Source organism: Sceloporus undulatus, chromosome 5 (genome assembly GCF_019175285.1).
Source record: "Sceloporus undulatus isolate JIND9_A2432 ecotype Alabama chromosome 5, SceUnd_v1.1, whole genome shotgun sequence".
Lineage (NCBI taxonomy): Eukaryota > Metazoa > Chordata > Lepidosauria > Squamata > Phrynosomatidae > Sceloporus > Sceloporus undulatus.
The window spans coordinates 45289125-45317029 of record NC_056526.1 but is presented as its reverse complement, the minus strand read 5'-3'; positions in this window follow the sequence as shown (position 1 = coordinate 45317029).

Below are 27905 nucleotides of genomic sequence, written 5' to 3'. Positions count from 1 at the left end.
GTAGCATGAGTTTTCATGGGCTACATTCCACTTTAGAAGCTCAAACTGTAATATCCTGGTTAGTCTTTAAAGTGCTACAGGCTTCTTTGGCTGCAGCTGTTCTTTTGGTGCAATAGATCAACATAACCAGGCCTCTGGAAATGCATGTTTCTGTAACAGAAATGTGTTTCATATTTGTAGAGCTTGATACCTACACCACACAATGCAAGCTGGTTTGGGATTCAGATGCACATCTCTATCATGGAAACACAGTCATTTTGCTATCTCTATACCTCTAGATACCTTACGCTACATTATATTTTCTACCATATGTTCACATAGGAAAATTAATACAAATAGATTAAGCAAAATTTAGGGGACCTTGGGGACAGCTCTTTTACTGACCCTGCTGGAAGCTGAAATCCAAAACATCTGCAGGGTCAAAGAAGGTTCCAGACCCCTACATACAGTGACTAATGGATAACGTCCTGAATTCTTTGTTGCTATGTGTCTTCAAGTCAGCTATAACTTAAAGAAATCCTATCATAGGGTTTTCTTTGCAATATTATTCATAGGAGGGTGACCATTGCCTGCCTTTAAGACTGAGAGAGTGCGATGTGTCCAGTGTCACCCAGTGTGCTTCCATGGCTGAGAGGTCTGGTGTCCCAGAGACTTTGTGTAACACAAAAGCTACTATATCATACTGGCTCCCTTTTTCCAATGTTTTTCGTGGATTTATGGAGGTATTTATATTTTGCCTTTCATCCAGCCCTGAGACTCAACTTTTTACAAAAATTAAAACAGGTACAGGAAAAAATAACATAATTAAAGCATACAAAAATAAAAATGTAATCAACTTATTAATAGAATTAAAAGCAAATTAAAAGCCTTTCTGCTAAAAAACAACAAACACAGCAAATTATTGAAAGACCTTTCCCCACTAACACTCAGTTGTCACAGACTGTCAAAACAAAACAAAAAATGTTTGTCTGCTCCAGAAGGACAACTTGGAGGACACCAGTCTAGCTTCTCTAAGGGGTTATTCAGACTTTTTTTTTAGCACGAATAATCTCACTCACGCATTCCACTTTTATTATTCACACAAATTTTTTATTGGAACTGCATCTATGTATATCTCTGTGAGTTATGTTGTTCAGATGTCTTAGCACTGTGAGTAAAGATGGAGCCGATGATGTGGATGTCTTTGAAACACATTCAAGGCATGGCAAAGTTTTATCCCCGTTTATCCCGGGTCTGTTTACATTGGTTATTCGCACAGCCAGCAATGTGAATCTTTTAGGAAAACTCTGGGGAAACCCCAAGATCAATAATCCCGGGTTAAGTGGGTTCATTGGCAGCCCTCCCAAAAAAACTTAATTGAATGCATTTGAAATGCAGGTGAACAACTAAGATTTGATCCACATTATACCAGGATTATCTTCACTATCTGAATAACCCCTAAGAAGGGAGTTCCAGATCTCAGGAGCAAATGATAAAAAGTCCCTGTCCTGTGTCCCTGTGAGAGGTTCCTGTCAGAGTGATGGGACAAAGAGAAGTATCTCCGCTGAAGATCTCAAAATCCAGACAGCTGTAGATGGGGATATGTGGTTCTTTAGTTATGAAAATAAAATCTGCATAGGAGTTTCATCTAAAGTGAAACAGGCCTTCTTTCCTCCTTCTCAGCTCAGTTATTCTGTGGCCCAGCTTTGCTTACTGGCAACTCACTTGCACTACACCCACAACAAGACCACTGGAGATGTTTTTTTCATCCTCTCTACTCAAAATGTTATACTATTTATAGCCCCCGAGATTAATGAGTCATATTTTTTTTCTTTCTTTCTGTAATACTCTTCAGTTTGGTCATCTGTCTTGATCACAAAATAATCTGCTATATATGGAAATCCATAACTTGTGGAACAAATGGTAATTGAATAGTAGTTTCGTCTAGTAGTTATTTGTTTCCCACAGCTAAATGTGGAAAATGTGAGATATAATATGAATTTCTAATAAAAACTCAATCAGTATTCAGGATAATCATATGATTAATTTATTACACAACACAGCTAGCTTAGTGATAAAAGAAGTGATTTTTATAATGCATGCAGCACTAAAGAACAGTACAGCAGACAAACTAATTTAGGAAACAGATTTAGGATAATGTTCTCTCCACCCTAATATCTTTACTGAAGGTCATAAGTAGAGTTGCCAGTTCAGGACTATCCCTTGCTCTGAGATTTCAGCACCAAAACCTGAGAAATAGAAAGAACCTCTTATGGTTTCATGGGGGGTGCACCCTAGGGATGTTAGAAGGATGATGTTACATGGGACAGTCCCTGCTGAAGTCATTAATCATGATACATTAACTACAGTTGCACAGACTATGATATTTAAATAAAACCACCAAGGCCTCTATCCTACATGACTCAGTGTAGCATGTAGTTCTACATGCTAAGCCATTTACCACCACCACCTTGGACCTGCTGAAACTTGCCCCCATGGTCAATCCATGCCTGGTAGAGAACAGGAGGTGTTACAGCAGCATCTGACTATGCTCCCATGTATAGCTGGACATGAAGAGGTTATCTCCACTGCTGGGTTCTGTTAGGGTTCTCTGGACTTTGCTGCAACTGAGTTCCAGTAGGGTCTTTTGGCTAGGGAGACATACCCAAACACTGCTGTGCCCCCTGCTCCAAGGCAGTCACAGATTCCACCTTAACATAAGGAAAAACTTCCTGACAGTAAGAGCTATTCAACAGTGTAATTCTTGGAGGGTGATGGAGTCTCCTTCTTTGGAGGTTTTTAAACAGAGGCTGGATGGCTATCTGTTGGGGGTGCTTTGATTGTGTGATTCCTGCATGGCAGGGGGGTTGGACTGGATGGCCCTTGCAGTCTCTTCCAACTCTATGATTCTATGGGGAGGTATGGTAGGTCTGAGGCGGGGAGAATAGTAATTACAGAAGAGGAAATGAGAAATAAAAATGAACATATGCATACTTAGGAATAATGTACACATGTGTATTTCTCTAAGAGAACACTGGCCAATGTCTACCAAATGAGGAATAGACACACCTTTCAAGGCAGTACTCTAAAGACTTTATCACGCTGCCCTTTTCTGTCCTTTCCCCCCGGGCTAGACGTGGGATGAACACTTCTAAGCTTTGATTTTATCGCATGCCTCTGTGCCCAGGCAGGAGGCATCCTGTACCTGATCAGGGCTTTTTGCATACCATGCAAAGAACAAAAAAAATCTCTTTCTTTCAAAAGGTGCAGGAGAAATTCAGATCAGGTATGGGATGCCATGATTGGGTACAGCATGTTTCCTGTGTGGGCACGGATGCATGTGATAAAATCCACATTTAAAAGTCTTCATCCCAAGCCTAGCTTGGCAAAAAATGATGGGAAAGGGCAGTGCGATAAACTCCTCACTATGAGATGCCTTCCCTCTTCCCCTGAGGACTAGAGAAGAGGGTTCAGGACCTGACATATGGGAATCCCAGTTGCAACATTTTAACATTCAGTGAAGTTTAGATCTACAGACAGAGACACCTTTTATACAGACCTTGAAATATACAGTAAGTAGTCATACTGTCTGAGGGTTATTGACTTGGAAAAGAAGAATCAAGTAATAATTCAGGTTTTTCCTATATTTTAGGTTTCTACACCACCCTGCAAAATTATGGCTTTGTGTTGGTGCTCAAATGGCCCATGACAACCTAACCTATACCTTCCAGTGTGGTGTTGGCAGTGACTGCATTTGTACAGATTAGTTTACAAGGGACATTACTAAGTACAAGAGGATAGATCCTTCCCAGATTAGTTTTCTTTCAGTCCAAAATTTGAAACAAGGGAAATAAGAGTTTGTTATACCTCAAATTTACAAATGGTGATGGCCTGCATCCAATTAAAATGCCCTATTGTTTTCTTTGAGTTACTTCATATGAACTTTATAATTTCCTCCCTCTCCCAAGAATTGAGTAAGAACTTCCCTTTCTTCCCACATCAAAGCAGGCTTGCAGCCATTTTATTGATCAGTATTATAGCATTCCACACCCATCTAAGAATCTGTGGAGCATTTTGTACAATAGAAAGAAAGATGTAAATATGAAGAAAAACAGTTAGGGCAAGACAGAACTGACCAGAATATATTGTGCAAGCAGGATGCAGTTCTCTAAATTTGCCTGGTGTAAATACAGCTCAAAGTGCTGTTTTACCCCTTGATGCTGGTTGAGCCAGATGTCACCCTCAAATGTGCTGCTCTCAGAAGCAGATCATCACACATGTTTAATTGGGAGTGAATTCTCAGTCTGCCTGTGGGCTTCAGTTGTATTAAAATGGAAGGGAACATGCTCCTCTGATTCATGTAGCTGAAATTGGAAATATCCCTAGTGATTTCTAAGGAATCATTTTTGATTAATACTACTGTACTGTAAATAAAACCAGGCTGAATGTTTGGAGGAGATTCAACAATGTGTCCATGAAAAAAAATGATGTGGATACATAATATACTAAGAGCATTGTAGTGGATTGAGCATTGAACCACAACTCTGGAGACCAGAGTTTGAATCCCCACATCCACCATAGAAAGTGTTGCATGACCTTAGACAAGTCACACTCCCTCAGCCACGGAGGAAAACAAAAGTAAATATTGTTCTCCCCACCTTTCCCAACTGACAGAAAAGCTTCAGGGAGGCATCAGTTGCCTTGGAAAGAAAAGACTGGAAGTGTATGTTTGGTAATATTTGAATTAATTTACAAAAATGTAGACTGAATAGACATGGATGTAGATATCCTAAGCTTGTATGTACATATATAGGGATAGATAATTTGTTCTGGATGGAAGGGGCTGTTCCAAAAAGCCAAACTCAACACCTTTCCTTTTTTTTTTTTCCATTTTATAACTTCTTGCATAAACATGCTACCAAATTCATACATCTTAAATATTCTCTTGCCCCAGTTTCAAGATTGGCTAACTCTTGTTTGCTGTCTCCTTCTTCTTCTTTTTCTTTTAATCTTAATCATCACTCTGTGATGGTTTGCCAGAGGTGCTATTACTTAAAACAGTATCCTTTAACCAAAGTAGTGGAAAGAACAAAAGGAACTCCTTACTGACATGATGACACAGTAAATAAATGTTGTAAATGGTAGTAGGGACACAGTCTTCCAAACAGGTCCAAGGTGTTATAGAAGTAGCACTAAGGGTACGTTCCTTTTTCTATGAAATGATGACAGAGTACAGGAAGGAGAGGGAAGTTGTTTGAAGCTCATATCAGTGCATTCATCTGAAGAAGAGAGGTATTATATAGTTTTGTAAGCAACAAAGTTCTCTTCTTATAAAAATGCAGCTGCACTTTTTGTTCTACTTCTTGGAACACAGCCTAACTTAGATGCTTGAAAGGCTTCTAGGAAGATTTAAACTCATAACAGGAGGACTTGGTGGAGTCAGTAGATATTCATTTTAAAATCTTTATTCCACTTTCTATGATAAAGCAGATTCAAGGCAACTTAGAAATAAGTTGCCATGTTGTCTGGGGGATAATGGGAACTGCAGTCCAAAAAGTATCTTTTCTCACTGTGCTGTATTGCAAACAGGGATAATAAAATAGTAGTATCTGACTAAATAAATGCTCTGTATAATAAAATGGTTTTAAGCAAAACAGGCAAGGAGAAAAGCAGTTAAATCTCCTCTATATGCCTGCTCCAGAGTTTAGATGGCATGACTAAAAAGACCCTCACTCTCATCCATGCTCAAAAATAGAAATTTGGAACAGAATTAAATAGGACAAAGTGGCTTTTATGATAAGCTGTCCTAGGTGATATTGGGTTTTAAAGGCCAAAGCCCATACCCTGAGTTGAGCCCAGAAATCAATATACCTCCTGGGACCATTTTAGGAGCTTATCCCATTAACAAATAAGTTGGTTTACATCTTGCTGAGGAAGAGGAGATGGTGAAAATAACACAACAGACAACTGACTGGTAGGAAACAGGCCACAACTTTATTGAATATAACAGGCAAGAAACAAGAGGGTTGGCCTGAAAGCATGAGGTCTGGATCTGTCATCCACCAACCCATGTTGGTTCATGAACTGAACTGCTTGGTCATGGCCATGGCCAGGATGACAGAGGGGTAACCAGCTTAAAGTGTGCCCACTGCTTTGGAAGCTGGTTATGCACATATGTACATTTTCACCCCATGTCACCGGGGAATGCTAAATCAATGCCGCCCCAACACTGGCAACATCACTTGCACTTGGGCTTTGATCTGTCAGTTAGGAGTGATACAGGCAGGGGTCATCTTTTTTGGGTTTGGTCAAGTGTTGTTGTTTTTAATTTTTCAATAGGAAGTTCCTTTTTATTTTTCCAGACTGGAATCCTTTGCAGGTATATATCACTACTTGTCTTTGCCTCCATCCCTGACCTTGTATAGATATACTGAATTGTATAGCTTGTCTTGTGCAAGGGAATGGGGGGCTTGGGGCCCAGCAAGGACAAATTTATTTTGATGGTAACTGTAATTTGATTAATTTAACTGTGTTTAGTTAAGGTAAGGGGATGAATTTTTAGTTGTTTATGTGTTATGTAATTGTTTATGCATTTTGTAAACCACTTTGATCTGTTGGAAAGGTGGTATATAAATACTATTATTATTATTATTATTATTATTATTATTATTATTACTACTATCCCTCAGCACCTCGGTGGGATTCCCAATCCAGTGCTCCACAGCATAGGAAACCATGCCCACCAGATCCGAGACCTATGCTACCACTGCCCTTGAAAAGTTGTGACAGCTCATCACCAACCCTGAAACAAGGGAGGGAGGGTGGGGAGCTGACAAAATGGCACCGAACACCAGTGCAGCAAAGGCCTAAATAGGCCAGCCGACCAATAGGAAGCCAGGAAGCTGGGGAGGGACCCCTCCAGCCTCCTGGCCAATCACAGGGCTGTAACCCGAGCAGCCACCAATCCCAGGCCACTTCCGCTCTCCCCAGGGAGCCTGGGAGTTGAGGTCTGGCACCCCAGAAGTGGCCCGGCCCCACGGCACAACACTTCTGCTCCCAGGGAACCAAGAGTACCGCCAGCCAGCCAGCCAGCCAGCCAGCCAGCCTGCGGGGCCCAGAGGCTCATGCTGCCGCATGGGACTGGCACCCCCCAAACCCCCCCCGGGAAACACCCCCGCCCCCCCCCCCCCCCCCCCCGATAGCAACAGGACCAGCCAGGTGAGTCAGGTTTTCTTTCATTCGCTATATAATCAAACAGTTCTTCTATGAACAGTCCTTTGTAAACATTTTACTTTGTACAGTTACAACACCATGTAAAATAATGGCTGTAACCTCTGATGCATGGCTGATGAAAAAGAGTGCAATGACTTGTTTTATGAATTCCAGCCATTTTTGGTATCAAAGCATCACAGGACCATTACTAATTGTGTGTGTGTGCACGCACATGGTTTTAAAAGCTAATTGGAAAGAGGGAGACTCTATTAATATTATGTAGTGCCATACCTCCCACCCATTACCCTCCCCCATTTTAATGTAATAATAATAAAAGTCTTATTGATCTGAAAAATTGCCCTAGGTTTAGTTTGGGGTAGGGTGAAATCTCATAAATGTTTCTAAGTCTGCCTGTTATAAATGAATTACTTATGCTATTTACAGTAATAGTGCTGCAAGGCATGTTCCATGGCTGGAATTAAAAATATGCATAGTATTTTTAGATAGGTTTTCATCAGCCATTTCCCTGTATGATTTATTTTGGTTGATGTAGTTTTAAAGAGCTGGTATTGCAGAGAAACTAAAGCAGGAGTGGCAAAATATAGCCATGCAGATACTTTTGGACTGCAGCTCCTTGCAGCATTAGCCAGCATAGCAAACGGTGGGGCATGCTGGGGGCTGCAGTCCAAATAATAGCCAACAGTATATGTATCCTTGGATTAGGGGCTCTAACACTGTAAATAGTGAATTACAGTTTTAAAAAAACAAACACCAAATTTCTCTGTATGGCAAACATTTTAAAAAGGAACATAACAACACAGTCAAAATATAAACTACACACAGCAGAAACCAATGAATAAAGTGCAAAATGTCCAAATAGCAGAGATAAAGCAATAAAGTCAAAAACCAAGTTTTATGACATGGTAATTTGTCACCAACAATCACCTAAACCTGCCTTCCCCTACTTGTGCTCCACATTGAAAGTAATGCATGGCAAGTAACCGTCTTATCTGTAATGCTTTACTTTTGAGGGAGAAAGATTGATGGTATTACTTTTTTAAAGTAAAATAATAACTATTTTTTTTTTAAAAAAAAAAGGAAAGGGTGGAGTAGACTCTAACAGTAGAGTTATAGGTCAGTTAACTTATAGGCTGTGCAGACAGGCAGGAAAAGCCAGCCAGGGGGTAGAGTTGGAGCATAGCGTCCATATGACGCACGCCCCAGCTCTGCTCCCAGGCTGGCATGATGCTGCGCACAGCACGGCGCACGGTATCACGGTGCTCCCCTGGCACTGTGTATTCATGGGCTTTACTTCTGTAACAGAAATTTTGGTACCGGAGATAGAAACTGCATGGAAAGAATAGAGAAAGGTTCATATACCACAAAAATAAGCAGCTTAACATGTTTCAGCAAACTTTTTATTCAAAACTAACATTATACACTGTGAAATAAACAACAGGTCAGATAATACTTGCATAAGTACACAATTTTTTAAAAATCTTCTAGAGACCACTAGAAAGGTTCTTCCAAAATGTATCCCAGAATGATATTTTAAAAACTCCACTTTTCTTAAGATTTCTATTTTGGTGGCAAAACCTACAGACCTATGCTTTGTCTACATGCCAGAGTAGCTAATCCAGTGGGGCTAATCTGCTTCCCCCTTTTCTTTGTGTTTTGCTCTTCCCACATACTCAGTAAGTGAATCTGGAAGCAGCCGTTTACTTTGCCTGTTGTACATAAGCACATACAAGGATAGTAGGATCACCTAGAGTAGAATCCCTTTGTGAAGTCGAAGGCATTCATGGCCAGCATCCATAATTTTTTGTGGGTTTTTTGGGCTATGCGGCCATGTTCTAGAAGAGTTTATTCTTGATGTTTCGCCAGCATCTGTGGCTGGCATCTTCAGAGAATGTTGGCATAGAAGACAGTTGGATACACACACACATACACACACACTGTGTGACCCAGGATAGGGAGGAATTTCATGTTAATCTGTGTATTGTTCTGTTGTTGATGGTAAGGCCTCAGGGTGGGAGGATATGCAAAGAGGATTAGTGTCTGTTAATTGGTTATCATTATCTGCCGGGAAAGCCCTGGCCCTGGATGGTTTCTCATTTGCATTTGCTGAGTCCTCATTTTGCTATTTTTCAGGACTAGTAGCCAAACTTTGTTCACTTTAAGGGTTTCTTCTTTCCGGTTGAAATTATTCAGGTGTTTATGGATTTCATTGGCTTCCCTGTGCATTCTGACCTGATAGTCGTTGGCATGGATTTTATGGCTTTAAAATTGCTATTCCAACCAGAAAAAAGCAGCTTTGACAATACTTATCGCACAACAATGCCTCCAACCCATAGCTGCTGCAACCCCCAACTTCAATTAGGGTTTCCCTTTTCCTTGATGGGGGGAAACTTGTCAATGAGCTATCAACAGCACAAGTCCGCAAGTGCAAAACATTGTTCTCAGGGCAGTCACATTATTGCCAGTCATGGGATGACAATGTCCCCTCCTCTCCCACTCCTCTCACTATTCCCAAGCAGCCTGACTGCCTTTATCTATTTTTTTCCTATTTTTTTTCTTTTTAACTTACAGATATGTACCAGAGATTCAGAATTATGTGAGTTCAAAGAAAAATAAATTAAATTAAAATAATAAAATAAAATACTGAAAGGCATGCTAGGTAGGGTATAATGCCAGGGAGTGTGGTTAAAGGGGACTCAGGAAGAGAGTGCAATGGCAGATGGCAGTCCTAACCACACAGTTCTAAAGACATACAATATTGGGACACTGAATGCAGTATGTTGACTTTTCATTTTTGTTTTTACTGATTCAATTGTTGTGATAATAGGGCTTGTGTGGTAAAGCCCCAAATTACATTATCCTTGACTATAGAGTGAGAACGTGTACCAAAATTCACCTTCTTGAGATTTAAAGAAGACCCATCTATTGAACCCATAATATCTCTAACAAAAAAGGTGTTCAAAAGGTGGTAGTCATCTGGTAAGGGAGTTTCCTCAATTCGTCTATTCACCTCCTGCTCCACACTTTCAATTTTGCAGCCCTTTTTGTAAATGGCTATGCTATACTTGTTGCTGCTTTCAAATTTCTTCAACTTACTTTTATCTTAAATATGTAGCCATCAATAGAGTTTTGCCTGTGTTTCTTAAGAGGCCTGGATGAGAAACATGAATGGAGAAAATATTTTCAATAGAACTTTAATCAAGAAAATAAACTGTTATGCCATACATTCTACTGACTTTGCTAGTGGGCTACCCTTTGTAATTATAACGCTCAAGATGCCATTAGATTAATGCATGGATTCTAGCCAGGCACATACAAATTGGCAAATACATTTATTTTACATATAGGTTTTAAATAGACTTTCACACAGACTAGTTATGTGATCAAGCTATAAATAATCCTTTGTCAATTTGTTTTCCTGCCACTTTTTTACTCCTTATACATTAGAATGGAGATAAGAAGGCATATGGTTAATGTTCTTTACAAAGCAGAGTAGTCCTTTATTCCTGGAAGACAATGATCTTCTCATGAATAAATTTAATCCTATTCATCAATCCCAATGCATTAATCCACTTTAAGAACTCTAAAGTAGGCCAACAATCTTCAGGTACACTTCTTATCTGATGCAGAGTTTATTCAGAGCATTTTGTCCTATTGCACAATCAACCTGAAACTGGATGTTTTTATTTAACATTTTAATATAATGTAAAAATATTTTTTTAAAAAACATTCAAACAACATCAAAACATACATAATATACTAATACAGACAGACACATATATTCAAAACTAATGACTTCCTTCTATCAAGGATGGGTTATTCATGTAATTTTTACTGACACTTCAGTTCATCAACATAAATCGATTTCCATACTATCCCCAAAAATCAGCCTCTCAATTCCTTTTCATTGTTATAAATATGATCTATGGCACTACTTTTCCAAACCATTTTTGATATCTCTTATTTTCTTTGATCATCTCATTCTATCTGGAATGAATTTCCTAAAACCACAAATTCTCTTTATTATTTAAAACCTAGCATTGCTCTCCCCCCCTTATCAAAACACAACTCCATTTTTTAAAATTATATTTATATATATGCAAACATGAATGACTGCTCCTTTCTGTATAACAGTCAATAATACAAAATTTTACATTTATTTGCAGATCCTCCTATTCTCATTACATTCAATATAATACAATTCTTGTTGGGTATATTCTTATAATAAGAGCTAAACTATTTAATTTCTTCTAACATTGTGTTATATTTATAATACATTCCACCCCTTTACATATGTTACAACCACATGACATTTCTGTTTATATAGTTTTTGAACACAACTCCAGTCCCCTCTGTGTTGTTTTTTCACTAAGCATGGTTTTTAATTTGTCCATTTCAGACATAACACGTACTTTTAGTAACCATTCACCTATGAATGGAATTTCACTTTGTTTGTTCAGGCCATCCAACTTATTTAGAAGATACTGTTCTGGTGTAAGTGGAAATTCAATCCACAGCTGCATGGTATGTGGTAAACCTTTCAAACTAGGGTCCTACCGATATATATACTCCCCACACTTCCATACCACCAACCTCTGAAGATGCCAGCCACAGCTGCAGGCAAAACTTCAGGAATAATTTCTTCCAGAACATTGCCACATAGCCCCCAAAAACCCACAGCAAACTATTTTTGTTTCATATTTTGGACCATTGTTCCAGTTGTATCAGATGTCCATTGTTTTGGACCCATCTGATCATGTTATCTTTAACTGGCTCCTGTTCTATTTCAAAATCTAATATAAGCTTATATATTGAGATTGTTTGTTCCCAATTGGAGGAATGTTTCTAATTTTGTTTTTCTATTTCTTCTAATTTCATGGCTGTGTTGAAAATTTCTGTTAATTGGCAGTACAAAAAAAATGCCACTCAATGTCTTAATTATTTAGTTCTTTGTTTGTTTTCATTTTACATACTTCTCCATGTTTTTTTAACGGTTCTTTATATGTAAGCCAGTTGCCTTTATGTAAATTTTCCTTTTTGGAGAATGCTTTGTTTGGGGAGGCCCATATTGATATCTTTGGAGTAAGCTGTTTCTTATACAGTATTTTAATCATATACTTAATAATGCTCTCCTGACAAAATGGTTGTTAAACTTCTTATTATACTGAAGCTTGTCATAGTGTAAGAAAGCATGCCATCAAAAATGAACTGCAGTAATCTTATCTTCAAGAGCCATCCACTCTTTCATCCAAGTTATACAACATGCATGATAATATCTTTTAAATTTGGAAATCTAAGACCACTCTTTTCTTTCTTATTTTACAAGACTTTCCATTTTACTCTTGGTTTCTTCATTAACTATACAAATTTAGACAGTTCTTTATCCCACTGTTTGAAAGGTTTATCCTTTACAGTTATGGGTAGATTCTGGACATTTTACATAAGAAGTTTGGAAATTTGGATTGATGATATTCTCCCTAATAGGGAGAATTTCAACTTTACCAATTTCTTCAGGTCTTCTTTAATTTGCCTCCAGATTTTGTTATAGTTGTTGTCGTGTAAGTCTGAGTTCTTTTGTTTAAGTGTCAGGCTTAAATATTTCACTCTCTTTTCAATTGTCACAATTCTACATCGAGTAATGATATCAGTCTATAATTCTTCATTTCTAATGGATCTCAGTCTTTCTTTGGAATTAATGTAATCATTGCATTTCTCCATGAGTTGGACTCCATGGAAATCTTTGAACTCCATGGAAATCTTCCTAGCTTTCTTTATTGTTGTATATAGAGGGATTAATAATTCATTTTGAAATGTTTTATAATATTGTGCTGTAAAGCTCTCCTGCTTTATTAATACCTCTATTAATTTATTAATACTTTTAGTTGCCTGTCAAAACTGAGGCTGTCATTGACCGGGACTCTACAGTAACGAGAGTGAGGCAAGAGCAAGAAAAGAAGGAAGAACAAGGCTCTGTAGAACGAGGAGGACTTATGATTTCCAGAAGCACCTTCAGATACCAAAATGGAACCATCCTGGACTTCAGAATGATTATTTAAAGAATCCTTGTTCGTTCTAAAAGACCATACACTGAACTTTATGCACAGAGGGTTTTTATTTTTTTTAGAGTTTATGGGAAGAATATTTGTTTGTGGCCTTGGAGTCTTAAGTGAGCACTGTGTGTTAATAATATACCATGGATTGTGGGTGTGAATAAATATATTTTCAATTTTTTAAGAAATCCCATTGTTTATGGAATACACAAACTTGCGAGGTCCATTTTTCTGATGAAAAAATTCTATCCTCCAGTGAAATACTAATTGTGAGTTTTTTTAAAAAATCTACTAGAACATAAGGCCAGCCCACAAGAGGCAGCTATATTTCTTGTAAATTGGTTTTCTAGCATCTTTTACTATTAGAAAAGCCCCAAGAATAAAATAAATCCAGCTGTAATGATTTATTTTTACTGGTATTTTACCAGATGGCAGCAATTATGCCTTTGTCAGTAAGAGACTAATACAGCATTATATTTAGCCTTCACCTCTTGAATTAACTCATTTGTAAACCTGAATGTCCCAGAGTGATAAAAATTACAGGTTTTATTAATATCTATTATTAATTTCAACTTACTCCTTCCCTTAACATATCACATTTGTAACTATGTGTTTGTAGCCAAAGCACCCAGACATGAATGTAAAGACCTTTATTTTGAAAATGGCTGACTTGCTACAAGAAGGAAGATATTTATCATCTTCAGAAAGTTGAATGTTTAAATACATTGATGACCTCCTTCCTCTATTATGTATCACTGAGCAATTCCAGATTTGAAAGTGTGGCCCTTCCAGTGTTGTTGGATAATAATGCCCATCAACCCAGCAAGCATGGTCTGTTACCCACAGAACAGGTTGGGGGTCTGTGGCGGGGGGGATCCCCCACCAATTGTCAGTGTTACTTCAAATGTTGGGGAAATTAACTCTTATAAGAGGCTTCTGTAACCTTTGGACCATTTCTTCCAAGTTGTGTGCAGCGTGTGTTTCATCTTGTGGTTTTTATTTTACTATTTGTAATTATACAAAATTTCATTCAAAAACATCAGTAATATAGTAAGTAAATACCTCATTAAGCAAGTGATAGCAAAGCCACTCCCCAACAATGGGAGCCTACCAAATCTCCCTGGAGATATCGTACTGCATGTGTGGAACAACAGAGAAAGCTCTGCACTGCAACGGACATACTGATCAAGGAGAGCTCCCTGCCCTCTTAGACCATGGACTCCAGGACAGACTATGAAAGTTGTCTCTCAAATATCGCGGTCCAGAGCGTTATAAATCAGATGTAATACTGGTGACCAGATGTAATATTAGATGTAATACTGGTGAAAGAACCCATAAAGTGTAATGGTTTGAGCATTGGACTGCAACTCTGGAGATCAGGGTTCAGATCTCTGCTTAGCCACAGAAACCCACTGAGTAGCCTTGGGCAAGTCACAATTTCTCAATCTCAGAAGAAGACAAAAGCAAACTTCCTCTGAACTAATCTTACCAGGACAACAGTGTGATAGGTTTGCCATAGGATTGCCATAAGTCAGAAATGACTTGAAAGCACACAACAACAACAACAACAACAACAACAACAACAAATAAAACAGGCCCTTGATATGCACTGGGATTTGTTTCCAGGACTATGAATGGATACCAAAATCCATGGATGGTCAAGTTCCATTAAATACAATGGCAAAGTAAAATGGTGTCCCTTATATAACTTGGTAAAATCAAGGTTTGCTTTTTTGAATGTGTACATTTTTTTCAATATCTCCAAGTCATGAATCCATGGATAAATAATCTGTTGATATGGAGGGCTGACTGCACTTTGTCCCTGACTTGTTATTTAATTGAAAACCGATGGCAATCTTTCAACATAGGAGTTATATATGTGCATGGTAGGAAGTCCCAATAAGTAGCCTAGCTGCTGCATGGATGCTGCCTATTCCAGCCTCCAAACAAAACCCAGTGCTGGCACTACATCAGATTTGTTACAATAATCCAGCCTTAATGTTATCACACATGGATCGCTGTGCCCAGGCTTTCCCTGTCCAGAATACATAATAACTTCCATACCAGTTAAAACTGATAGATATTCTCTGCCCACTGAAGTCATTTGGGCACATCAAGAACATCCCCACAGAACATCAGACTATTCATTTGACCCTTCAGCGTAAGTACAGTAATGTCAAAAAAAGCTAAAATACCCTTGTCAGAAGAGCTCCCCACAGCACAAGTTAGCATCTGTCTCTGAACACTAATGGAATTCAGTTGTCAAGGAACTATTTCAACCTGTTGTTTCCTTTTTCAGAAAATGTTGAATGTCTTTTTTAAAAAAAAGGTGTGAAAGAAAAATAGGGATTAAAAATTGAAGTCTCAGACTGAGGAGAGAGCTTCATGCTGAGAATACTTGGACATACTATGGAGGTTTGCCATTTCTTCACATCACTCTCAGAACCAAAACTGCCTGAGTGCTGCAAAGAAGATGGAAGGATAAAGTTTGTCGCAGAAGGCTGCCATTAATACAATTTGGTGAATTGCATACAGTTTTTGCTTTGTTTGTCTGTTGTCGTGGTGGGAAAATAATTGAATTGAGAAGGACACAGTCAAAATCTAGCTTCTTGATTTTTTGCTTCAGTCTCCAAATCTTTTTCACTAGCACTTTGCTTGATGTTCAAGCAGAGAGAACAATGAATGAGAAGGGTTTTTTAAAAAGGCATTTTATTGAACAAGGCAGCTAGACATTATTTTGCATGTTTCTTTGCCATGTGTGGATGTACTCTCTTTCTTAAATTATGAAATGGTCTTTGTTAATCATGGTGAGAGAGGGCTTCATGCAGTAGTAAAGCTGAAGTACAGCTTTACACCATTCACACTACACAAATATAGTACTGTTATTCCACTTCAACAGTCATGGTTCTGTCTTTTAGAATCCTGAGGTTTGTAGTTTGATGAGGTACTGCAAGGCTCTGGCTGAGAATTCTAAATGTCAACAACAGTGATACTTTTATTGGCCAATCAAAATGCACAATATACATATTGCAAGCTTTCAAAGTTCCACTGGCTTCTTCATCAGGCAAGGAGTTAAAAACCATAGAGGAGAAAAAAATGAAGATATTAGTCATAGGCTTGCATTTTGATGTTTCTGTTCTCAGTCCAGATGGTATGGAAGGGTATTACTTGCAGTTTGGCACCTCTTCTTTCTGGCCATGTGGCAATTGGGAGATTTTCAAAGTCCAGGAAATTTAACATCCATTTGCAACACACACACACACACACACACACTCTTCCGTTACAATCCAATATGTCTCTATCCTTGTGAGGCCACAAGCCCCTTTGTTAGGCAGACGACACTGAATTTCTCAAGAAGCCTTCATGTTTTTGCATCATGAAAACCTAGGTGATGTTGAGGTAAAAAATGCTGCTGCTGCTGCTGTTGCTGTTGTTGTTGCTGTTGTTGTTGTTGTTGTTGTGTGCCTTTAGGTTGTTTTTGACTTATGGCAACCCTAAAGCAAACCTATCATGGAGTTTTCTTGGGGAAACGGAAACTTTGCATTCATAGGAAATTGTTGCTTCCCAAATGATTTAGGGATGCTGGAGGGGAGCTTTTGATTCCCTGACATTTAGGAAGCACATCAGGCTTTCAGACACATGCATTTCCTAAAGGTTTTAGCTGCGCTTTACCATCATTTACCCCACGCTGGCCTGAAAATCTTCATAGCCCAACACTCAAGCCACTATGCCACCTAGTGTCTATTTACTGTTTAGGAAAACTAAATATATAATCTAGAGCAGCGTCCCCTTTAAGAGATTTTGAACTTCAGCTCCCAGAAGTCTCAGCCATGTTGGCCAATAGTCTAGGATTCTGGGAGCTGAAGTCCAAAATCTCTTAAAGAGCACAGTTTGGGGACCATTGATCTAGAGTGATTTGTTGTTGTTGTTATGTGCCTTCAAGTCATTTCTGATTTATGGCAACCCTAAGGCGACACTATCAGGGGGTTTTCATGGCAGGTGTTTTCAGAGGGGGTTTGCCTTTGCCAGTGTCTTAGCCTGAGAGAGTGTGATTTTCCCAAGGCCACCCGGTGGGTTTCATGACTGAGATGGGACTTGAACTCTGGTCTCCAGAGCCATAGTCCAACATTAAACCACTACACCATGCTGGTACATTGTTTCTAATGCCTTATACACAAATCTTGCCAAACATTTATGATCAAATATAACAGAGGGGAAAAGAAATGAATGGGCACCTAATGGGTAACAGTGGTTTGGAACAGACAGGCCTAGGGGGCGCCCTCATCATGTGCTAGGGGTTGGCCAAGGGTTCTCCGCCCACACATGCCTCAACCCTAGCACATGATGAGGGCGTCAAAATGGTGGCGCCCTGTACAGATGAACTTGCCATTGTTACGTAAGTGCCACACGTTGTCTGCACGGTGCCACACGGCACTTACGTAATGAGTACGCCACTGGTGCATTTCTTATGTCACTGTCGTGGCAGAAAAAGAACCCACTTTTTGCGGGTTCTTTTTCTGCCGGTGGGAAACCGTGTGGTTTGTCTGCTGTGTCCCCCCCCCCCCCCGGCGAAAAACTAGGCACTGGCAGACCACCCTTTTGGCTCTGTTGTATCACTTTAAACATCCTGCAGAGAGGAGTAGCAATAGTCTCTCTCAAGCATCACTAAAGGCCATATCTAAAAAGACCCTGCAGGATCATGAAACTATAGAGATTGACACCAGACTGATGCTGGAAAGCTCAGTGAAAACAATAGCCTAATTAATAAAAGTACCTCACCTTTTCACACTGGTGCACTTGCTTTCAGTCAGCCACCCTGCAGTAAGGAAACACCAAAGCACTTACATGAAAGGCAAGTGCAGGTATTATGTTTTCACAGAAAGGTCTGTGCTCTGTGCTGCGCACTCTTCATTTTTCTTCACCACCATGCACTGTTGCCAGTTGGTCCACCACACCATTTGATGCTGCTGTCAAATGAAAAAGCAGCATCTGTCTGATGTGGTATCTTTTATATCAATGGTGGGAATAGGGCAGATCAGGGCCTGTGTTTGAATATCTGGGTGCTTTGCAGATTAGATTTAATCAACAAGATCAACAAAACTCCCCACTATTACCAATTATAGTTTTAAAATAAAGACAGCTGGGGAGAGATTGGAAAGGGTTTTTGTGTGAAAGTCTTGTGGCCTTAGTATTGACATTGAAAGTGTATTCCTGGACTGAGCAATTATTTTATTCCAAGTCTCAAGTCAAGTCTCAAATCCTTGCAAAATACTTTCAAGTCAAGTCTCAAGTTTAGGACCAACTTTTAACACGGGGTGCCTTTCTTGGAGAGAGATGGCAAACACATTGGGCAATGGGCTTAAGGCGAGGGTTGAGGTCTGCTTGGCAACCTGTCCCCACTACACATGAGAAAATCCTTTCAAAGCTTTTCAAAAGCTTTAGAAGGATCCTTCCACCTCAGGCCCATTGCCTAACACATTTGCTAGTTCTCTCCAAGAAATGTGCCCCACACTCTGGGGGCAGGTCTTGACTGCTGCTCAAAGTGAATGGCACCAGCATGTCAGTCACTAAAAATATACAAGTCTCAAGTCAAGTCAAGTCAGTGTGTCATCTTTGCCAAGTCAAGTCCAAGTCAAGTCATTGAAGTGACTGAAGTCCGAGTCAACTGACTTACGTCTACATCACTGCTCAGAGATGTTCTGTTCCTTAACTTCACATGTATGCCATCTTCTCTCCTCTATTTTGCACTTGGTTCTAGTGGATGCTGAGATCTGAATAAAAAGCAGAGTAGAAACTGTGAGCCTGAAATCTCTCCACTTCCTCTTTGCAGGTTCAATAGCACATTTTATTATGTCCTGTGGATCCTGGCTTAGAGATTAATATGTAATAACTATGCTGCGTGAATAGCTTCTCTGAATTTCCCTGGTGTCACTTTTAATTCTGGAGAAGAAGTCAAGGGAGGCCTTAATAACCTATTTCCTTCTTTCTGTTTGTATTTTGTCTTCTTATTTTCAAAAGTAAAATAACTCTGAGACTCTTGCGGCGCCTTTGGAAAGCACCTGAATCTTATTCAGGGAACACAGCCACAGTTTTATGGGTCTTCTTTCCCCAGTGTTGAAAGAGCAAAATTAGCATCTGTTTTGTTTCTAAGTGCAAGAGAAAGGGCAGACTTTTGCTTGTAAAGCCATAGACAGCTTCAGACCCAGTAAATATAGGAACTCTGTACTGACATTTTGCTGTTGTGTGCCTTCAAGTTATTCAACCCCTATCATTTTATTTATTTATTTATTTATTTATTTATTTATATCATGAGGTTTTCTTGGCAAGATTTGTTCATAGGAGGTTTGTCATTGTCTTCTCATGAGGCTGAGAGCATGTGACTTGCACAAAGTTAACCAGTGGGCTTTGTAGTCAATCTGGGCATTGAACCCTGGTTTCCAGAGTCATAGTCCAACACTCCACCCACTATGCCATGCTGGCTCTCACATGATTATATGTACCGACATATAATTATGCATATACTACTGCTGATGGCACTTTCTTAGGAGCCCTTGCTGTCAGAAACAAGGCAAGTGGTGCACAGAGAAATGGGTTTTCAGGCTGCGACATTCCTTTGGAGGAATTCACTGATCAAACTGGTGCTTTATTTGTTCAATTCCCCAGGGGTTTTGTTTGTTCTTCCTTTCCTTTCCTTCTCTTTCCTTTTGAAATGTCAGTTGATTTTAACTGAATTCTCTATTCTATTGGTTCAGTGTAGATTTTGTGCATGTTGCTCTTTTTTTTTACATGAATGCAGCCTGCAGCAAAAGGCCCTCACATGGTAACCTATTTAAGTTTCTAAAAATAAATAAACAAGATGGTATTTTACTTTGCTTTTTCTTAGTCAAATTGAGCTTCGGTTTCATGGAAATGTCAGATGCAATATGTGTGTGGTAGCCTGTACACATTTAATGTTAATATAGCTTCCTGACAGAAGAGACAGACTCAAGGGAAAAAATTAAAAATTGAGTTGTACAATATCACAAGTCCAGCACGTTAGAAACATTTCTATAGCATTTTTTGAGGAATCTAAAACCTAGATGATTGCAATTGCATCTAATTATTTAAATGTGGCTCAATTTGAATCATATTAAAGCCACCGCCCAGAAATCATGAACTTCAGTATATACTCCTTGACATTCCTAGGAATATTCCAACGTAAGTGGAGCATCTGTATCCCCAAAACAGCTGTTTTGCTGGTATCATTTTACCCCTCTGCTGTGTAAATAAAATCCTGCCAATGTGGTTGACAACAGATTGATGCCACAAGACTGTAGTAATGCACATCAGTGATGCAGGGACCATATTGCTATTTGGGCAGTAATTAGCAGAACGGCAACATTTTATCTCTGTTTCTGATATGTATTTCCAGATGGTGCTTCAGCACTCTCTCAGATCTAAATTATTTTGGAGTTATTTAGTAAAATCAAGAAAATTTAAAGTGACTAGTAGTGAATGATTATGCAGTAGTTATTAAATGTTATGCACACCCTTCTGAAATGTAAAAAAAAAAATGCCTACATAAAAAATACACATAAACTGTGTGTCTCATATTCTGTACACATCAGAAGAAATCATAGTAAAATGTATAACGAGGGAAAGGATTTAAATAAGAAATGAAAGGGCGCTCTTCAGATTAATTCACTGCTGAAACTGCTTTATAAGCAATATGTATTTACATTCATGTTTCTCAGCTTAAAAACAATTCTTAGGAAAAAGGTTTTCTTCTGTTATTATTTGGAAAAAGTACCTGACCAGAGGTTGGTTTACATGATTTATTCAGGTGTATAATGCAAATGCAATGCAAATATAGAATAATAATTACATGAATTTGACCAAGGTGAGATCTCTGTCTGCTATGAAAAAGCAGAACTTGACATACAATAAACAAGCTATTTCTCAACAGCATGACAGTTACCTATTTGTTCTTTCCTGTACCAGAGTAATCAACCACCTTGGCAGAATTTAAGTCCTCATCACAAAAATATAAATAATAATACATGGTATCTAGTACAGTTGTTATTATTAAAGTTATTAGTTTGTATTATTGCTGTTTGATTGTTGGTAGCTTAAATCCCATTGGGGACTTATATCTTTGTAAGTGGACTTAAGTCTGTGGTGAAGATACTGTGAACAACCAAAAACACCAACAAAATGGATCCTTGAACAGATCAAGCCTGAAATACCCCTAGAAGCCAAGATGACCAAACTGAGGTTGTATATCATGAGAAGGCATGACTCATGCTGGGAAAGGTTGAGGGTGGTAGAAAGAGAGGAAGACCACATGCCAGATGGCTAGACTCAATCAGGGAGGTCATAGGCATAAATCTACAAGACTTAAGTGGAGCAGTGGAAGGGGGGGGGGATTGGAGATCTCTCATTCACAGGATTGCCATGAGTTGAGGTCAACTTGATGGCATTCAACAACAACAACAATTAGAATTGGGCAGTTCCATAACTTCTGTATCCACTAAAGGGCTGCCGTTACATCATCATCATCATCTTATATCCCACCTTTCCCCCAACATAGGGAAAGTGGCTACATTACTATGTAGATGAGTCAAAAAAGTGACTGATGCACAAAAGGACTGATGCACAACAGGGCCAAGGCATGATAGGACTAATGCACAATGTATCAGTCCCATTGTGCATCAGGACACTAACTAGGAAGTGCATCAGCAGAACCCAATCTGCATCAGGACACTCTTGCTCATGTCCCATTATGCATCTTCATAATTCACTTCCAAAGTTTCTTAGCCCATCCACTATGTACAGTAGCTAAGTATTCTTGAAGTCACCTAACACAGAGTATAGAAGATATTAATATTATTATTGTTATTGCTACTGTTGTTATTGCTACTATTACTTGCATTGGTACTGTTATTCCACCAACCACAGTGGTGTCACCAAGGTTGGTGTCACCCAGTGTGGTAACTCATGGTATGAGCCCCCACACTGACCTCTTCCCAACCACACCATACAGAATCCTTAGTAATGTCTTTTTGTATTAATGTTACCCATAAATCGTAATTCCCGTATATCACTGAATGTAATGGTAATAATAGTGACATAAACAACTAGAAAATAAAATTATACCTTTAAATTACATCATAAGCATAGCCTAAATATTTACAGTTTCATGTGGTTAAAGTGAAAATTTCATATAATGTGATGTCTTCAAATAAAATTTTAAAAGAGTAAAATGTGTTTTTTTTAAACCTGAAGCCTCTCCTTTCTCTTCCCACTGAGCCTCACCCCATTCATGCTTTCTCTTTTCATGAGCTCCAGGGTTTTAAAGGGATATGGGCTAATGCCACAGCCCATTTCTGCTAAAAGGCAGTCATTTGGAGAGCATTTGTGTAATCCCTCCCCTTAGGGGGTGACCCATTTTTGTCCATATACCCCACCCCTAGTGACACCCCTGACCAACCAAAACATAAACAGGTATGCATATTATCATCAGCTTCCATATTATCTTATGGTGCATCCATAGTTGGCTTGTCAGTTGTGGAAGGGACATTATCTTTTAAAATCATATGTAAATACAATATCAATTAAACTTGGATTCTATTAAGCCCACTTGCATGGGACACCTAAGCACACATAACCACTGCAGAATCATAGAACCAAACCACTGGGAAGGATCCCATGGATCCTCTAGTTTAGTTCCTCTTCCTACCAGTGCAGGAATCTACATCTGGATTATCCCTGAATCAGTGGCCTGTTACAGACTGCCAAAATAAAGCTGCTTCAGGTCTCTTTGGAGGTATGCTATTTAAATGATGCATGGGTCCTAAGAGTCCAGAGGTCACGCCAAAGCCACACTCCATTCCTAAGCACTGAAGTGCAGCTTTGGTGCAGCTTCCGGATTCTTAGGATGCATGCATCATTTAAATAGCATACCTCCAAAGAGACCCGAAGCAGCTTTATTTTGGCAGTCTGTGGCGGGTTACAGACCGCCCTCCGGTGGCTGGTCTCCCTCTGCCACCACTTGCAGCGTCCAGGAGCCGTAGCGGCCAAACCGCAAGGCTCCTAGACGCTCCGAGGAAGGAGCGCGGAAATCATGCTCCTTCCTGGGCCCCGGAAGTGGTGCCACAAAGCGCAAGGCATGCTTTCACAGCGTCACTTCCACCGCAACACGTCTGGATGCTGTGCGTCCACTACGTAATAATGGCAGCGCCCATGTGGATGGGTGCTGCCATTTAGTGCGTGCTCCGCGCGTACTAGGGAGAAGGGCCATGAGGAAGGTAAGACCCTTCCTAACCCTAGTACGGCCCTTCCTAACCCTAGTACGCACAGAGCGCGTACTATATGGCGGTCTGTAACCAGCCTGTAACAGGCCAATGTGACTTAATAGGAGCTTTATGGGGCTTAAATGCAATTCATTTTGTCTGGACTGTTGATTGGGTGTGGAAATACATAAGACTAGACTGGGGTTGCAGTTATATCATATTTCAGTCAAAGTCACAATGAAGGTCCTGTTGTTCTCAAGATAACTCAAATGCAAACCAGTTTTTTGCTGTTTGTATCACAATAACATAGTACAGTATTAAATTCAACAAACAAACAAATAATGGTACCTCAGGTCTAAAAAGTCACTTTTTCAAACTATGTTCTGGGGTACAAAACAGATATCAAACTATCATAAAGATTATACTTGCATATGCTTGGAAGAGTTACAAGGACATAATTACTACAGACATTTTAAAGCATTTTTCTCCACTTGAGATAAAGAAATGCTGATGTTTTTCATAGTTAATAAAGAAGGGAAAGAGAGCTAATTCAGACTGAAGAAGATTGAAAGTGGCTATTTACTGATGTAATACAGGAAGTCTAGGAGACTGGGGAAAAGTGAATACTCATCTATGCATTCTGAGCCTCAGAACCAAAAGCCTGTAAACTAATTGTGTAATTTACAAATGTTCCTTTCCAGTGAACAATGACTTTACAAACCAATCATATTTTGGCTTAGTCAGTTTTTCATTGCTTTCTTGGCAAAATCTCCAAATGACCACTCATTTGTGGTTTTGAGTAACATGTTATTGGGTCCAAAAATACATTCAGATCTTTTAATTTCCAAGAATTTTGATGTGGAGTTTTATGTTTCTATAGTAATAGTCTGTTGTTCCACAAAAGTACACCTGAACATTTTAACAACAGCATGTTTCATTTTCTGTAATAGGTGTTGCTTTCCCAATAAATTCCAGACATAAATTGATATCACATGTACTAATTTCTATCACTTTTCTTAGTCCACTGTAAAAGCTAAGCCCTTTAGTTGTGATTTCTGTACAAAACAAATACTTACACCTTGCTTGATTGCAATTGTGCCTATGATGGAATATTTGTTGGGATTTTTGTAGATTTCAGATTAGATTTCTGATTAAATACTAAATCTTTGTGGGCTGTGTAAAATTTCTGATTAGATACTGAAAGGAACAATGATAGACAATAGAGATCTTTGGTCCAATTCATCAGGTCCCCCCCCCATAGTATATGATATAACTAGAGGCATGCAGGTGTTTTCTTAGCCCCGTCCATACCTGGTCACCACTACCCCCATCAGACAGCCACCATTTGCCATAGTTCCCGCCTCATTCATCCAACCTTCAGGCACAAACCAGTTATGCCTGCCTGAAATTTCTATATTCTTTGGCATCCTTTTCCTTTGCTTCATCTTTAACCTTCTTTGTTACATGCCCATAAGTTTTATGCTTGACTTATCCATGGGTTATATCAAAATCCAACCAGAATGAGTCCAAGAAAATCTCTGCATCTTATTAGTGGTCAGGGAGATGATACTGCTCTCGACAGTTCATGCCTCTATTTAGATTGCAAATTTCACACAACTGTTTGGGGTTGCAAATTTCACACAACTGCCAACCAAAGCTCCCCTGATCATTCTAGAGCAGGAAAGCATCTGATCCAGTTCATTCTCCAGATTATGACACTGGTGGGTTCTAGTGGACTTTGCCAGCTGCTTTCCATCTGTGGCATTTGCAAGAGTCTCTCAGGAGCAACAGCAAAGAGTTGCAGAGCTCTCCAGAAAGCACACTGCACCATATAACATTCAGGAGGACTAATTTAGTGATATTCTTGCTCACACTAATATGTTTGTCCAACAGCACTTCTCCAGCCAGGAAAATATGTTTTGTAAACCTTGTAACGTGTACTAACTAGAAAATAGAAGGGATGACAGACCATAACTTATACCCTAATGGCTTGTGTATATACACTGGGCCCTCAGCATTTGCTGGGATTAGGAATGCAGGTCTCCTGTGAAAGTGGGGAAATTGCTAATAAAAATACACTTTTTTTACCTTAGAGAATATGCCTAGAGAAGTGTGATGTCTGACAAAAGTTGGCCATAGAATCACACTGGAAGACCTAGAGATTCTCAGAGAGAACATATTAATCAAAACCGTGAATAACCAGATCCACATATGTCAAAGCTGTAAATGTGGAGGACTGACTGTATTAGCTCCTGTCTTCCTTTCTCTCCTCTATCCCATTGTCTCTCCCACCCAATGCCACGGCTTCCCTCCATTCTCTTTCAGGTGGACCAGAAGGCATGTCCAAAGTAAACCATTGTGAGACCATCTAGTAGCTGTTTAGCAACTGTAATCCTTTATCTGAAACCCACATCCATGGCAGTGGCATCACTAGGGTAGGTGTCACCCGGTGCAGTAACTCATGGTGTCAAAACCCCCCCCACACACACACACACATTCAGCTGTTTTCATACCACACTATACAGAATCCCTTGTACTAAAGTTATTCATCAATCGTAATTCCCATATATCACTGAATGTAATGGCTATAGTTGTGACATAAATAACTAGCAAAATTAAAACCACACTTTTAAATTACATTATCATACACACAGCTTAAATGTATTTACCTATATGTAGTTTCATGTGCTTAAAAGTAAACACTTGGTGGTGTTTTTTAAAGAAAATATAATATATTTTATTAAAACATATTTTATTAAAAGTAAAAATTATTTTTTAATTTGAAATTTTATTTTTAAAAAAATCTTGGGAACTCTCCTTTCTCACCCCACTGAGCCTCACCCCACTCACACCATCTCTTTGGCATTTTAAATGGACACAGGCAAATGCCCCAGGCTGTTTCTGCCAAAAGGCAGGTGTTTGAGTAGCAATGGTGTGACCCCCACCTTAGGTAGTCACCTGGTGTGATCCACTCCCACTTCACACACCTAATGATGCCACTGACCCAATGCTGTTGGATGGAGGTGTAAGTATAGTGAAGAGTGGCAATAGCACTGTCTATTTATCTATATTGTCTACTTTTTACTGGTATTTAGCTGAGCTGAAGTATGGAAAATGTTTGGAAAAGGCTCCTTCTTGCCTTCCTCTGAGACTCAAGAGTGTGTGACTATCCCAGGGTCACCCAGTGGGATATTGCGACTGAGTGAGGATTTGAACCCTGGTCTCCCAGAGTCATAGACCAGCATTCAAACCACACCACCATGCTGGCTCTCATCAGTTATGTAATTTCTGCAACATCCCTTTAGCTACCAGAGTAAAGAACATAGCAAATGAAATGAAAAATGGCTATATTGGTCTATAATCTGCTCCTCTTATTCCCCAGCATAATTTTTGTGAGATTCTTCATGTTTTGGTAAGGATGCATAAAATAAAAAAGGATGGTCAAAATTTAAGCAATCCAGTTTCTTTTGTTTTCATTCCACATGAGAACCTCTGTGGAGTTTCTTCCTACACTGTTGTTGTTCTTGTGTGCCTTCAAGTTGTTTCTGACATAGTGACCCCAAGGTGAACCTATCATGGGATTTTCTTGGCCAGATTTGTTCAAAGGGGGTTTGCCCTTGCTTTCCTCTGAGTATATGATTTCAAAGAGGAAGGGCTACTTCACAAGCCTGACAATTGTGAAGTGGCCCTGCTTTGTTTCTTAGCCAAGGAGTCGTGACAAGCCAATGGCTGGGCTCAGGGGGACTGAGCCACATGACTCATTCACCACAAACAGAAGTGGCTAGTTTTGCATACCACTACACACCTCTTCCCACTATCTTCCTTTGGGATGGGTGTGGTATACAAAGTTGGCACCTTCTGTTTGTGGTGAATGATGACTCACCACAAGTAGGGGAAATGCCAAAAAAAAAAAAAATAAAGTAAGAAGAGAAATGAGCTTTAAACTTTTACCTAGAATATTTACTCAAAAAAAAACTAAATATCTAATGCATTCTGATTAAAGAATATTGTAACAACTCCTCTCTCCAGGTTGGAGAGTTCCAGCCTTGGGCTCCTATCAGTCACCATGCCCTTTTACTCTTAAAATCCTTCCTTGGATCTGCTACCAAGGTGATCACTACACTGGATATATGGGTGTGTTCATTTTTGTGTTCAGCTTGGTAATGTCCATATAATTCCTAAATGAAAAGATATCCAGACAGAAATGTTTAAAAGTAAAACAGCGTTAGGCCCATAGGGAAGTGTCTTTCATCATCTGTCCTCTTTTGATATTAGAATCTCAATAAAGCATAGGCTGGGCAACCCTGATGTAAACCCCATTACTAGAAAACAGCCTCACATGTAAGCTAGCATTAAGAGTTGCATGAAGGCCCCC